We start from the raw sequence: 13,512 nt of genomic DNA on the forward strand, positions 1-13,512 counted from the left end.
ACATTTACGCCACCCCTCTCATTATCTATAAAGGGACAGCCATACGCCGAAGGCATGGCTTTACAAGAAAGGGGCATGGCCACATAATCGTACCCCCAATTCAAATTATGCCACACAGTAGAACAATCTTATTCACATTGCAAAGCACATAGGGCCCCTGATTCTGAGATGAACGGATCTGCAGAGCCGCACACAAGCGACTGGGCAAATCTGTCCATCTCAGATGCAAATGCAGAAGGTGAAAGACATCTCCTTTCTGCATTTGCCATCCGAACACTGCGACCGATGTCACAGGCAAGGATCAGCATGGAGCCCACTGCTGCCTTCTTACCTGCGTGTGACAACACATACCTGCGTAAATATCAGTAACATCGACACACATCGAGTGGTCTGGTCAGACCTGCTGCAGACTCGGCAGCTCTCCTCTCACGCAGAGGGCTCTCATGCTGTGTAGCCAATTGCAGTGGCTAATAATGCACGGCCAAGAAACCTTAATTTTTCTGACCGCCCCTGTTACCACCCCAAATGCAGACAACTGGTCAAGCACTGGGCCTGATTCAGACACGCTCGCGAGCGCCGAGCGCTCGCAAGCGGGTCGATGTTGGCCCAGTGCGCATGGCCATGACGGAGGCGGCTCCGTCGTGCGCATGCGCAAAACCCGGATAGCGACGGGCAAACCGTCGCTCCGGGTCTCGCACCAAAGGGGTCGTGCTGTCGATGTTGAGTGACAGCACGCCCCCTTTGGTGGGCTTGCTGGGGGCGTGCCTGCCCAGACGGAGGCGTTCTCATGGGAACGCCCACCGTCTGGGGCCGGCCCCACTGACATCACAAGTGATGTCAGTAGGAATGCCTTCGGCTCTGATAGAGCCAAAAGCACTCCAGGGCTTGTGGCAACGAAACCCTACCACAAGGGTCTCGTCGCAAGACCATCGCAACCATCTTCCTGGCCGCTCGCTATACAGCTATACGAGCGGCCAGGAGGCCGCTCTAAAAATGAAGAAGGACGGCCCTGATTCAGAGCGAGCGCTCTGTCAGAGCGTCCGGCTCTGAATCAGGGCCACTGTGCAATGTATTCCTATGTGCGTCCGTGATCGCAATGCAATCGCAGGGCACATGCAGTGCGACATATACTCATGCTTGATCTGCGTTTGGAATCGCCATTGCGTTGATCTCTGAATCAGGCCCACAATCCTCTGTCAGATCATACAATTCCCTGCTGATTGCACAGACAATTGTACTGTGTGTACCCAGCTTTACAGTCATCCTGCTAAGGCTACTTGGCACTTGCTTAGAACTGTGGGATGTTTCTATCATTTGTGATGTAGAGGGAAAATCATTGTCGGGTCAAACATTACAGTTAGCTCCATACTGTACATCAGTTTCACCTCACTTTGCAGATTAGTTCAATCATTTTGCTTAGATATTTCAAAACGTTTGTGGTAGATGAGGTCACGTATTTGTCATCAACCATTTTTACACCAAGTTAAGTGAAGGAGTGTGGATTAAAAGATAGATAGTAAAAAGGTCGACAATGTCTAGATGGACACTAATGCCCTGATTCTGAACCACACATACTGCTGATATCAGCCACAGTGGAGTGATGTTTTTATACTGCATCTAAGTCGCACATCGGCATGCATCCACATAGCGCACAGAATTGCAGCACAGATGCGCGTTTCATATCCCGATGCCGGAAGACCGACAGCAGTGAAGATCTCGACAGCTCCAAAGGTAAGTATTTACTAACCCTACTCCCCCCCTAACCCTCCCTTAAGGGTGCCTAACCCTAACCTTCCTCCCTAGTGCCTAACCCTAACCCCCCTCTAAGTGCCTAAACCTAACCCTCCTTCCTCGCAGCCTAAACCTAAGTCTCCCGGGGGGGTGCCTAACTCTAACCTCCCCACCGGGGTTGCTTTACCCTAACCCCCCCTTCCCCTAGCCTAAACCCAACCCTCCCGGGGGGGTGCCTGACCCTAAGTCCCCCCGGGAGCCCTTAAACCTAAAGCGGCTGTCCGCGCCTGGAGCCGGACTTACCTTCGTGTGGTATACCGGGTGACGGGCTCCCGGCGTAGGTCTAACGACAGGCATCAGGATTTCGATGTCTGTCATTAGTACCTTGCCGGGATTTGACAGTCAGGAAGCCGGCGGTCGGCATTTCGACCGTCGGCTTCCTGACTGCATCCCCACTTGGGTGCAAATCAGACTCACGGAGATGCTGTGTCATATGGGCGTGTTATGGGAGTGTTGTAGACATGTCGCTGAAAGTGGTATGTACAAAGATGCTTCATCTCTTACATTGTAGGAAATACTTTTAGACACAGTATCTGCACCTGGTATATGGCTGGAGCGAGTTTGATGGTGCAGTACTTGAATGTCTAAAGTCACTCTAAGTAGGCGTCTTGCACATTCAGATGCACGGCTGTACACAGGGAAGGGCATTAGCATAATATCGCAGACACCACAACGGCAAATGCGCAGGCACGGACACAATTGCTTCCGACTTTGAGTCTCCCCCAATGTACATGTTTATTTGCTTTGCTTTTTGGAATTGTATGTATTTATGTACATGTAGGATTTTACACCTGATAAACATATTTCCAAGCTTATATTCTGACTCATTTCTCCTCTGTCATTTGTCTGGCAGAGAGTATCATGTACTTGTTTTTAACAACAGAATGGCTCATAGCAGACCTCAGATCCGCAAGGAATATAAAGTCTTTGGAATTTCAAGCAGACACATATATCTTAACATCTCATCAATAACTGGCAGAGATATACTGTAGCCACTAAAATAACAAAGAAACCTACTGTATTCATATTATATATTACCAAGCAATATGAATAATGCAGTTTGCATGCACTACTCTTCCCAGATATCTGTTTCCTAAGTAAACCAAATGAACCTGAAGATGTAAAACACGTCTTCAGCTACAATAACAGGTAATGAGCACAGTGTCAGTCAAAACGCCATGTGCAACTGGATATGATAGCACTAACTGACACTGGCTGTGATTGTATGGATCAGACTGAAAACATGGACTTCAATTATACTGACACTAATAAAAAATCAAAGCCCGCCTGTATGAGTCATCTCTTCTTAACAGGTTAGATAGCAGATCATACTGTACTCCACCTGTTACTGTAATACAGATCACAGCATGCCCCACTGGAAATACTTTACTGTATTATTTATAGCCCTCATTTCAATATTTCTCTTGTTTCTTCTTAATTCATAATTATTTATTATGGCTTTTAAAAGTGTCTGTTTCAACACCTCATTTATAAGAGCATCATGGTAGTTTTTTCGGGCATGTTGATGTTTTAACAAGTGTCATGATCATTTGCCAGAAGTGTGCCAATATGCATGTAGGTAAAAGTAAAATGTCACACTCCATCCATTCTTAGGGGTATATTTACTAAACTTAGAGTTTTTACAAGTGGAGATGTTGCCCGTAGCAACCAATCAGATTCTACTTAACATTTAACTAGCACCTTCTAGAAGATAATAGCTAAAATATGATTGGTTGCTATGGGCAACATCTTCACTTCTAAAAACTCTCACTTTAGTAAATATACCCCTAAGTCATAGGAGCTAACTTTTACAAATGATTGTGGTAGTGCATGTTACCCATACTTGCCTACCCTCCCGATCGGCCGGGAGCTTCCCGAAAATTGGGTGCCACTTCCGGCCCCCCGGAAAGGCAGACAAGCCTCCTGGCCCCTGGCGACCTGTCCATCCCCCCACGATTACAGTGTAAATCCTCGGCAACAGGGGGCCGGTGACGCGATTCGCACTGAATCGCGTCATTGTGGCCCCTCACCCTGCTTCACAATGCCATTAATATCGGCATTCTGAAGAGGGATCGGGGCCATGATGACGCGATCGCTGTCACGCCCCAAGCTCCACCCTGAAATTTGCATCATTTGCAGACCACGCCCTCTTTTTACCGCGACCCGCCCCCCGCCGAGAATGCCCGACAGCTCCCTCCCGGAAGGAGGGGGCGAGATGTCGGCAAGTATGATGTTACCGCACCCATAACATAGATATGGCTAGTGGCAGAGGCAGCACAAATATTGTTGCTCAAGCACCCACAAAAAAGGCTCCTATGTACTTACACATGGCTGTCAGCCCTCTTTAGGAGGAAGACTGTAGTATGGGTGCACTGGAAGCATGTAAACAGACATATAGTATAGAAGACCAAAAAATAAAAAAGGAAATGGATATACAGTATACACCATGCCACAGCCCTCTGCATCTCATAACAACCTACGCCATGTCACCACAGTCCCCTGCATCTCATCACAGCCCCCTGCATCTCATCACAGCCCCCTGCATCTCATCACAACCCCCTGCATCTCATCACAGCCCCCTGCATCTCATCACAGCCCCCTGCATCTCATCACAGCCTCCTGCTTCTTACTCCTGCCCCCTGCATTTCACCACAGCATCCTATAGTTTACCACAGTCTCCTGCATCTCACCACAACCCCCTGCTTCTCACTCCTGACCCCTGCTTCTGACCAGTCACCATAACCCTTCCTGCTGTTGCCCTGCCGCTGGCTGGGGCCCGGCCACTGGGATATGCTGGGTAGGGCAGTATGATCATAGATGAGAGATTTGTATTGTAGCTACCGTAAGCATTATCAGCAGCATGTCCCCGAGGCTGGGGCACCTATGCATATTTCTGCAGTCTCCATGCACACCCCTCCCCAGCTGCCAAACATGGAGGGGAGCAATGTCATATTTGCACAAAGTACCTGGTATTTCCTGGTCTTCCTTTTGAGCTTCCTCGCCATGGTATCCTTGTCCGAGAACAGTGTTGACTTCCATGGGATGTGCCTCCTGCTCAGCGGGAACATCACGCTGGAGAGGTTTCACTTCATGGTGGAGGAGTGGTGACTGGAGTTCATCTGAAGGTTCTGCATAGGGATGGACATCCAAATCCGATGGTTACTAACCAGCAATGTTTTTGTTCCCATGGTAGTATTTTTACCATTTCATGGTGGCGGTCCAATGTTTGATACCATCGAATGGCAAAGCCCTATACTGGGGACTTTATTATACATATACATATATATATATATAATATATATATATAATAGGGGTGAGCGGGTTCGGTTTTACTCGGATTTACTCGGATCTTTAAACGGCATTTTATTGGCTATCGCCTATCATGTGTTTTGGATAGCCAAAATAATAAATCCGAATTTGCGGTAAAGTGGCGATAAGAACCGAGTAAATCCCAGTAAAACCGAGCCTGCACATCCCTAAAATTATATATATATATATATATATATATATTCAGAAAACCCAGCACTCACCATGTTTAAACACTCACGATGATGTATAAATAAGTAAATAAATAAATAATGGGGATTTGGTTCATGGATTGATCAATGCATTTAAGCCCGCAGCCCACATCACGGGACCCCACTTTCTGCAGGTCCTACACTATCCTTCACACTTATGGAAACCTGGTAGCTGCTATCACATAATTTAGACTGAAAAAATGTTACCTGGTTTAAAGCTCACCTGCCAGCTAATGGCTTTTAAAGGTAAGGCAGTCACCTGTGTCAGCTGTCTTTTTGGTAGTGTGATAGAAGCTATGTCAGGTGACTGCCTTACCTTTAAAAGCCATTAGCTGGCAGGTGAGCTTTAAACCAGGTAACATTTTTTCAGTCTAAACTATGTGATAGCAGCTAACAGGTTTCCATCAGTGTGACGGATAGTGTAGGACCTGCAGAAAGTGGGGTCCCGTGATGTGGGCTGCGGGCTTAAATGCATTGATCAATCCATGAACCAAATCCCCATTATTTATTTATTTACTTATTTATACATCATTGTGAGTGTTTAAACATGGTGAGTGCTGGGTTTTCTGATTTTATTTATTTAAGCAATGTGGTCACAGGCCACTTGCACCCCTGTCCTGGGAATGGCGAGTGCAGGTCTGCACCCCAAATCTGCGAGTGGCGAGTGCAGTGGATTTCTGACTATATATATATATATATATATATATATATATTCGTTTTCAATGATCTTCTGTATTACATAAGAGCTCCTGAAGATACCGTGTACCCAGGTGCATAGTGAACCGTTCAGTTAATTCTGTGTACTTTCAGATTTCTTACCTTCTTAAACTTCATATAAAAGAGCAGAGAAGTATGTTCACAGCATTATTATGATTATTATCCTTTAATTATATGGCTCCACAGGGGGTCTGTAGTGCCTTACAAAGTACATAAACAGAAATGGTATGGACAAAATAAAAAAATGACTTACAGTACAGAACATAGCAGGACATGGACATGGTTTATAAACATGGCAGAATCCAAGGGATAGGTGCCATTGTAGGCACTGGGGAGGAGAAGATGATGTAAGTGAGGGGAGGAAAAGCACATGACAGAAGAGAGCCCTGCCCATGAGAGCTTACAATCCAAAGGGGAGTGGGAGACAAACAGGGGTGGCACAGAGGGGAGAGACAGTGAGCAATTAGCATGGAGCAGTGGATTAGGATGAGAGCAGGAAGGCTTTGATAAAGAAGTGGGTCCTGAGAGCCCGTTTTTTGTAGGGAGGTGGAGTCTTGGAGGCGGGAGTGGGAGTTAAGTAATCTGTTGGGAGGAGAGGCAGAACTCACTTGTGGGGCGAAGTGGGTGATGAAAGTGTGAAGGGAGATATGGTCAGAGATGAAAATGGGAGAGGATCGGGTGAGGGCTTTGTAAGTGAGTGTGAGAAGTTTGAATTGGGTTCTGAAGAGATAGGGGAGTCAGTGAAGGGCTTGTATGAGAGGTGAGGCAGACATAGGGCTAAATGTAATAGCCTGCGAGCCAGCGGCGCTGTGGGAATATGTGCAAGTATGCCCGTATTTTTAAAGCAGCAAGTATGTTAAAGGATAAATCAAGCTGGTCTAGCCTTTAACATGCTTGTTGCTTTAAAAATACAGGCATACTCGCATGTATTCCCGCAGTGCCGCCGGCTCGCAGGCTATTACATTTAGCCCATAGTGCTTTTACAGAGGAAGATGAGCTGAGCAGCAGTGAGTTAAGGAGGCCAGATAGGAGGTGGCTACAGTAGTCCAGTCTAGAGATGAGCAGAGAGTGGATAAGAGTCTTAGGGCCTTATTCAGCAAGGATCGCAATTGCAAAGCTGCAAGCAGGCAGATTTACAATTGCGATCCTTGCAATAATGCAAATGCATTAGGAGGTGTATGACACCCCCTGCTGCATTTGTGATCCCAGCACCGCGACCATCGGTGGTCAGTGGTTATGATGGTAAGCCTCAGCTTACTCAGGCTGGCCGGCTTGCAAGCCCAGAAGACTGCGTATGTTCACGCAATCTCTGGCTTGGCCACTCCTGGAAAACGGGGTGGACACACCCCGTTTCCGGGAATGCCTGCCACCCCCGTCCCTTAAATGCCTTTGCCTGTCAGTCAGGGAGAGGCATTTAAGGGCTTGCATGCGATTGAGCAGGACCCATTCTGCACACTCACAGAATGGGTCCTGCACACGCGCATATTCCTGATAATTGGGAATCTGCGCTCAGCACTTGCATACACTGCTGAATCGGCCCTTAGTTGCCTCCAGGATGGGAAAGGGTCTAATCCTGGAGATATTTCTGAGTTGGAAATGGCAGGACTGCAAGAGGTACTGGATGTGTGGTTTGAAGAAGAGGGAGGAATCAAGAGTAACTACAAGTCAGAGCGCTTGTGGGCTAGAGGAGATAGTGGTGCTGACAACAGTTAATGGAATTTTGGGAGATTAGGTTATTAGGGAGGGTGGGAAGTTTATCAGCTCAGTCTTAGACATGTTAAGTTTAAGAAAGAGCTGGCACACTCAGGAGGAAATGGCAGAGAGACAGTTGGAGGTATGAGTGAGGAGAGAGGAGGAAAGGTCAGGAGAAGAGAGGTAGGTCTGAGTGTCATTACCACAGACATGATATTGGAGGCCAAAAGAGCTGAACAGATCACCTAAGGAGGATGTTTAAAGGGATATTTGGAGAGGTCCATGAATAGTACCTTGGGGACACTTACTGGTGGAGGAAGTGGGTGAGAAGTGGAGCCGTGAGGAGACAGAGAAAGAACGGTGAGAGCTCGGAACACAGCCAGGAGAGGCCAGTATCATGCAGACCAAGGGAGTGAAGGATTTGTAGGAGAGGGTGATCCACAGTGTCAAAAGCAGCAGAGGGGTTGTGGAGAAGAGAGTAATGGTCCTTGGATTTGGCAGCAAGAAAATCAGTTTCTGTGGAGTGAAATGGGTGAAGCAAGGAGTGGGAGAATAGAAAGGTGGGGGGGAGGAAATAATATAAATTCTCACATACCATCACTTTGGGGATGATTCTTAGTTGGACGCAGACACGGATGTGTTATTTGCCACATCGCATCTGCATCGCATCTGCGTCTTATGCTAATGCCGTCAGTGGCAAATGCAGGATTTTTTCCATTACTTGGTTACAAAACCAATGGCAAAAAATCTAACCAGATACAGGCAGCGCTCCTCAGGTACTCAATAATCCATACTCAATAATCCAAGTTTGTTAATCCATTACTGTGCAACGTTTCAGATGAAATTAATACATATTTTGTCAATGCATCTGAAACGTTGCACAGTAATGGATTAACAAGTATGGATTATTGAGTACTGATTATTGAGTACCTGAGGAGCGCTGCCTGTATGTGATTGTATGTTCAAGACTGTGCGGTCTGCTTAGTATTTAGGATCTGCACCCCGGCTGCTGAACTTTATTATTTGGAGTCTATTTGTCTATATATATGTGGAGATTTTCAGCTCCTTGAAGAAATAAAAAGGCGTCACTGCAAACATACACTGACATACACACACACACTGACACACAGACACACTGACACACACATACACTGACAAAGTCTAGACACACACACACTGACAGACACTGCACTGACAAAGCCTATACACACACAGATACACACACACACTGACAAAGCCTACACACACACAAACCATACTTGCCAACTCTCCCTCATTGTCAGGGAGACTCCCTGAAATAGTAGCAATCTCCCTGTCTCCCTGAAGAGTCTAGCAATCTCCCTCATTTCATCCTTACCCCCATTATGAAGCTGTTATATTAAAAAACAGAGATATATACATTCAAATGGGATCATTAGTGTCATTTCCTTGCAATAGTTATTATAAGGCACAATGATCCCTATGAATTTCTGAAAAGTATTAGTGTGTTTTCATCAACAAACAGATCTTACTAATGCTGGCCATACACGCTACAATTATCGGGGCGATCCGCCTGATATCGGCGGATCGCCCCGATAATTGTAGCGTGTGTGCGGGCGACCGAGGGTTAAATATTGCTCGGTCGGGCATGCCGGATTGTCCAGCATGCCCGTCCGATGCGATATTTACCCGGTAACTGTCGGCCGCATCGGGCAGTGTATGCCCAGCACGGCCGAGAGACAGACATTTCCTGTGTTCCTTCCTACGGAACAGGGAAATGTCTCCTCCCCCGGGGGCGGAGCGCGGATGTCGGGCTATACATTGTGAGATTTTTTCTCACAGTGTATGCCGGTGACATCTGCGGCTGGCAGCCGGCCAGATAAAATGTCTGTCGGTCTGACAGACATTTTATCTGGCTGTGTATGCCCAGCATTACTGCTTTTGGGCTGGTTTACATTTGGATGTAAGTCAGGTTTCGGACACGCCTCTCAGATTTATCAGTACACGCCCACTGTAAAACGCGCTCATAGGTGATGCTTTCACAATCTCCCTGAAATGCTTTTTCAAAAGTAGGCAAGTATGACACAAACACACACACACAGAGAGACTGACACACACACTGACAAAGCCTATACACACACACAAACACAGAGACTCACACACACACTGACAAAGCCTATACACACACACAAACACACACACACAGAGAGACTGACACACACACTGACAAAGTCTATACACACACACACACACTGACAAAGCCTATACACACACACACACTGACAAAGCCTATATACACACACACACAAACACAGAGACTGACACACACACTGACAAAGCCTATACACACACACACACTGACAAAGCCTATACACACACACGCAAACAGAGACTGACACACACACTGACAAAGCCTATACACACACACACACAGACTGACACACACACTGACAAAGCCTATACACACCCACACACTGACAAGGCCTATACACACACAGACTAGCACACTGACAAAGATCACCCTCCCCCCCACCACCACCACTGGCTCCCCCCACATGTAAAACATTACACCCACCTGTGGTGTGGCTCTGGGAGAGAGCGCCGGTCACTGTCACACAGCAGGATCCGATGTCTCAGCCTCCCACAATGCCGGTGCGCAGTGCACTATGGGAACTGCCCGGGAGGAGCTGTGCGCAAGCGCTGCGGCTCCCCCTACAGGCAGCTCTGCCAGGGACAGTTGCCGGTTCACATCTTTACACAAAAAAAAATAATATTGTTAAGCTGGGCTATGATGGAGTGGCGGGCAGGGGGGGTTTCTAGGTACTCGGAACCCCCCTCTGCGCAGGTGGCCGCATCCGATATTCTAAAAACTGAGACGCCCCCACTTGCAGCGTTTCCAGATGATGCATTTCCATCTCGGAGCATCTTTAGACACACTATCAGTCGCACCATCAAAACTTGCACCAGTTCCATGGCAGGTGCAGTTTCTCCGTCTGACTATGGCTTTCTTTGTAAGTTAGTGTGTGTATTCGGACACTGCCGCTTTGAGTGACACATCCACATTGGCATAGTCACCCCCCAGTTACCTCCTAGGTAAACCCACTTAAATCCACAGACCCTGCATCTAATTCTGTACTGCGTCTATGAGTGGTAACATTGGAAAACTGAGACAGGCCATTTGTGTTGTCAGTATAGTATAGTACTAAGTAAAGCACTTATTGTGAGATTGACTACTTATCATTTTAACAAACTGGGGCTGATGCTGAGTTGGGAGCAAAGCTATCAAAGAGAAAGTAGCTGTGCACTTTGGTAAAACCATTTTTGAAATGTGCAGATGGATTTAAATATGAGAGGAATATGTCCTTGCTCAAATCTAATTTGAAGTGTAAAAATAAAGCTGTCCAGCACTTGTGGGCTACATGCAAAAGCAGCCAGTATTCACCCTTCATGCAAAAGAAAAATCCCCTGCATGGAACATGGTAGCTTCAAAATACAAAGTTATTTTTTTTATCTTTACGCCGAAATCAGCCCAAGTATTAGGACCAGAGCAAAATGTGTCAATTGTCAAAATAATCGATCAATAATATTAATAGTAAACAAGCGACAAAGTGACTAAAGTCTTTGGGCCTGATTCAGAGTTGTACACTAATGCCGCCGCTCAGTGGCGGCACCATTGGTGGTGACACCCGGTGCAGCACTTAAGTAAATCTCGTGACATGGGACATGGACTTGCGCCAAAATGTCACCCCCCATGGACGGTGTCACCAGGTGTGGCCCGCACCCCTCCTAGTGATGAATATGTATGCAGCTACGATGCAAAAATATGCAAAGATAGCACCCGCCGAGAGATGTGTTGAGACGCACACCTGTGGCTTTGTAAATCCAAGCATTTGCATAAAATGTTGCAGCATCTGCGTACACAGATGCAGCATCGGTCGCACATTATTTAATAGTTTAAGTACTGAGCAAGCCCATGGTCCTGCAGAATAGCCGTGGGAACTGAGACACCGGAGCTCTAATCTTGCACACAGTATCTCATTTGCAGGCCGTGGCACCCCCCACAGGGACGGCTCTAGGGGTGTTCGACCAGTGCGGTCACACAGGGGCGCCACCCGTAGAGGGCGGCACCCCTCCCCAGCATCCCGATTTCAGCGAGACAGTACTGTCCCGCTGTTCCACCTGCGGGCCGAAGTGGCCCGCGGCTGGTCAAATCAGAAGGCTGGGGACCGCCATAGCTGTGCGGCGGTACCGGATCCCCAGAGAGTGAATGGATGCCGCGCACATGTGCACGGCAACCATTCACTGACGGGAGAGGTCTGGGGGAAGCCCAGCCAGTGACGGAGTGCTGGGTTTTACCCCCATCCTGACATTATTTGGAGGCGTGCCATGCGGGCACGCCTCCAAATAACGTCACACAGGGGTCGTGGCCTATGGTAATTAGGTCACGCCCCCAAATTCAGTCGCGCGCGGTGCTATCTCAAATGCCGGCACAGGGTGCTCAGAACCCTGGAGCCGGCCCTGACCCCCCAAATGGTGCCAATTATACCTGTGGTCTTTGCCGCCATTCCCCATTACCTCTCCCAAATACTCCATGACTGTCAATAACTCTGTGAGTAAATGGTCACTGCGAGCAACTACGATAATGTCCTATGTGCAGGTTTCTGATTATCATTCCACTGAGAAAAACATTGGCGTAGCGTACAACTCTGATTCAGGTCCTTTGTCCTGTAAGACCTACAGCATGACTTTTGTGGCTGAATGTAAAGCTATCAATGTTTTAAGTTTTAAACAAAAATCATAATCAATCTATATATTAATTGAGTGTGTAATGTATATTAAGGGCCACCCATGAGAATTATTGGCCCACTGACACATTTTAAACCTAATCCCCCCCCCTCCACGCTGTAGTCTTTATGCCTCCATAGCATTATCCCCTCTTCCCAGTGTCTATTAGTCTCCATTATAGCATTACCCGCCAGAGTGGTAATATTATAATAATTATTACCTTGCAAAGCTGGATTAAGGCTTCGGGAAGGCCCAGGGGCACTTAAGAGAGGGCGGCCTAGAGAGCAACATTTGTCAATCGGTCCCCCTCCCTGAGTCTTTGCTGTAGTGTCACCAGTTCTGGCTGGTCCTGACTAGTGCTATTTAAATATAATGAAGAATAGGTGGGACCCCATGCCATATTCCCCCCCCCACAGCAGATTCCATCGATTTAAAGCCCTGCAAGTCCAATGCTTATTAAATTTATCCTAATGTTTGCAAATGATTGAGGACACTCATGTTACTCCTCCCATCCTCCCATCCTCACACACATACACACACACACAAATGCAGACACACACACCTTACACAGCAAAGCAGGGAACACCCCTGTAAATGTGAATGTGTCTTCTGCAATCTTATGGTCTGAGTTTTTAAAAGCAGCGCGATTCCAGTGATCTCTGCTGTAGACTTAAAGTGCCAGTAATATAAATGGCAAAACCAGGCTGGTTCTGAATACACGGACCCTATTACATAACCCCCTTTAATCTCAATTAAAGTGAACAGACCGCAAAGTGCGAACGGGTCATTTGAATAGCCACCCCTTTTTAGAAAAAGAACGACCGCAAATAGCGAGTGGCTCTGAATGAGGGCCTATGTCATCAAGAACTGATCATATATGTTACTAATTCATCTGCACAAGGGGCCTGACATGCTGGGTACACACTAGATGATATGCCGTTCAATCTGGTGGATCGGAGCGACATATTGGGCATATAGTTTAGTGTGTACCCGCTCTGTCACTGTTGATGTGCGCTCCCGCATGTCATCA

Source organism: Taudactylus pleione, unplaced genomic scaffold (genome assembly GCF_031769625.1).
Source record: "Taudactylus pleione unplaced genomic scaffold, aTauple2 ptg000218l, whole genome shotgun sequence".
NCBI lineage: Eukaryota > Metazoa > Chordata > Amphibia > Anura > Myobatrachidae > Taudactylus > Taudactylus pleione.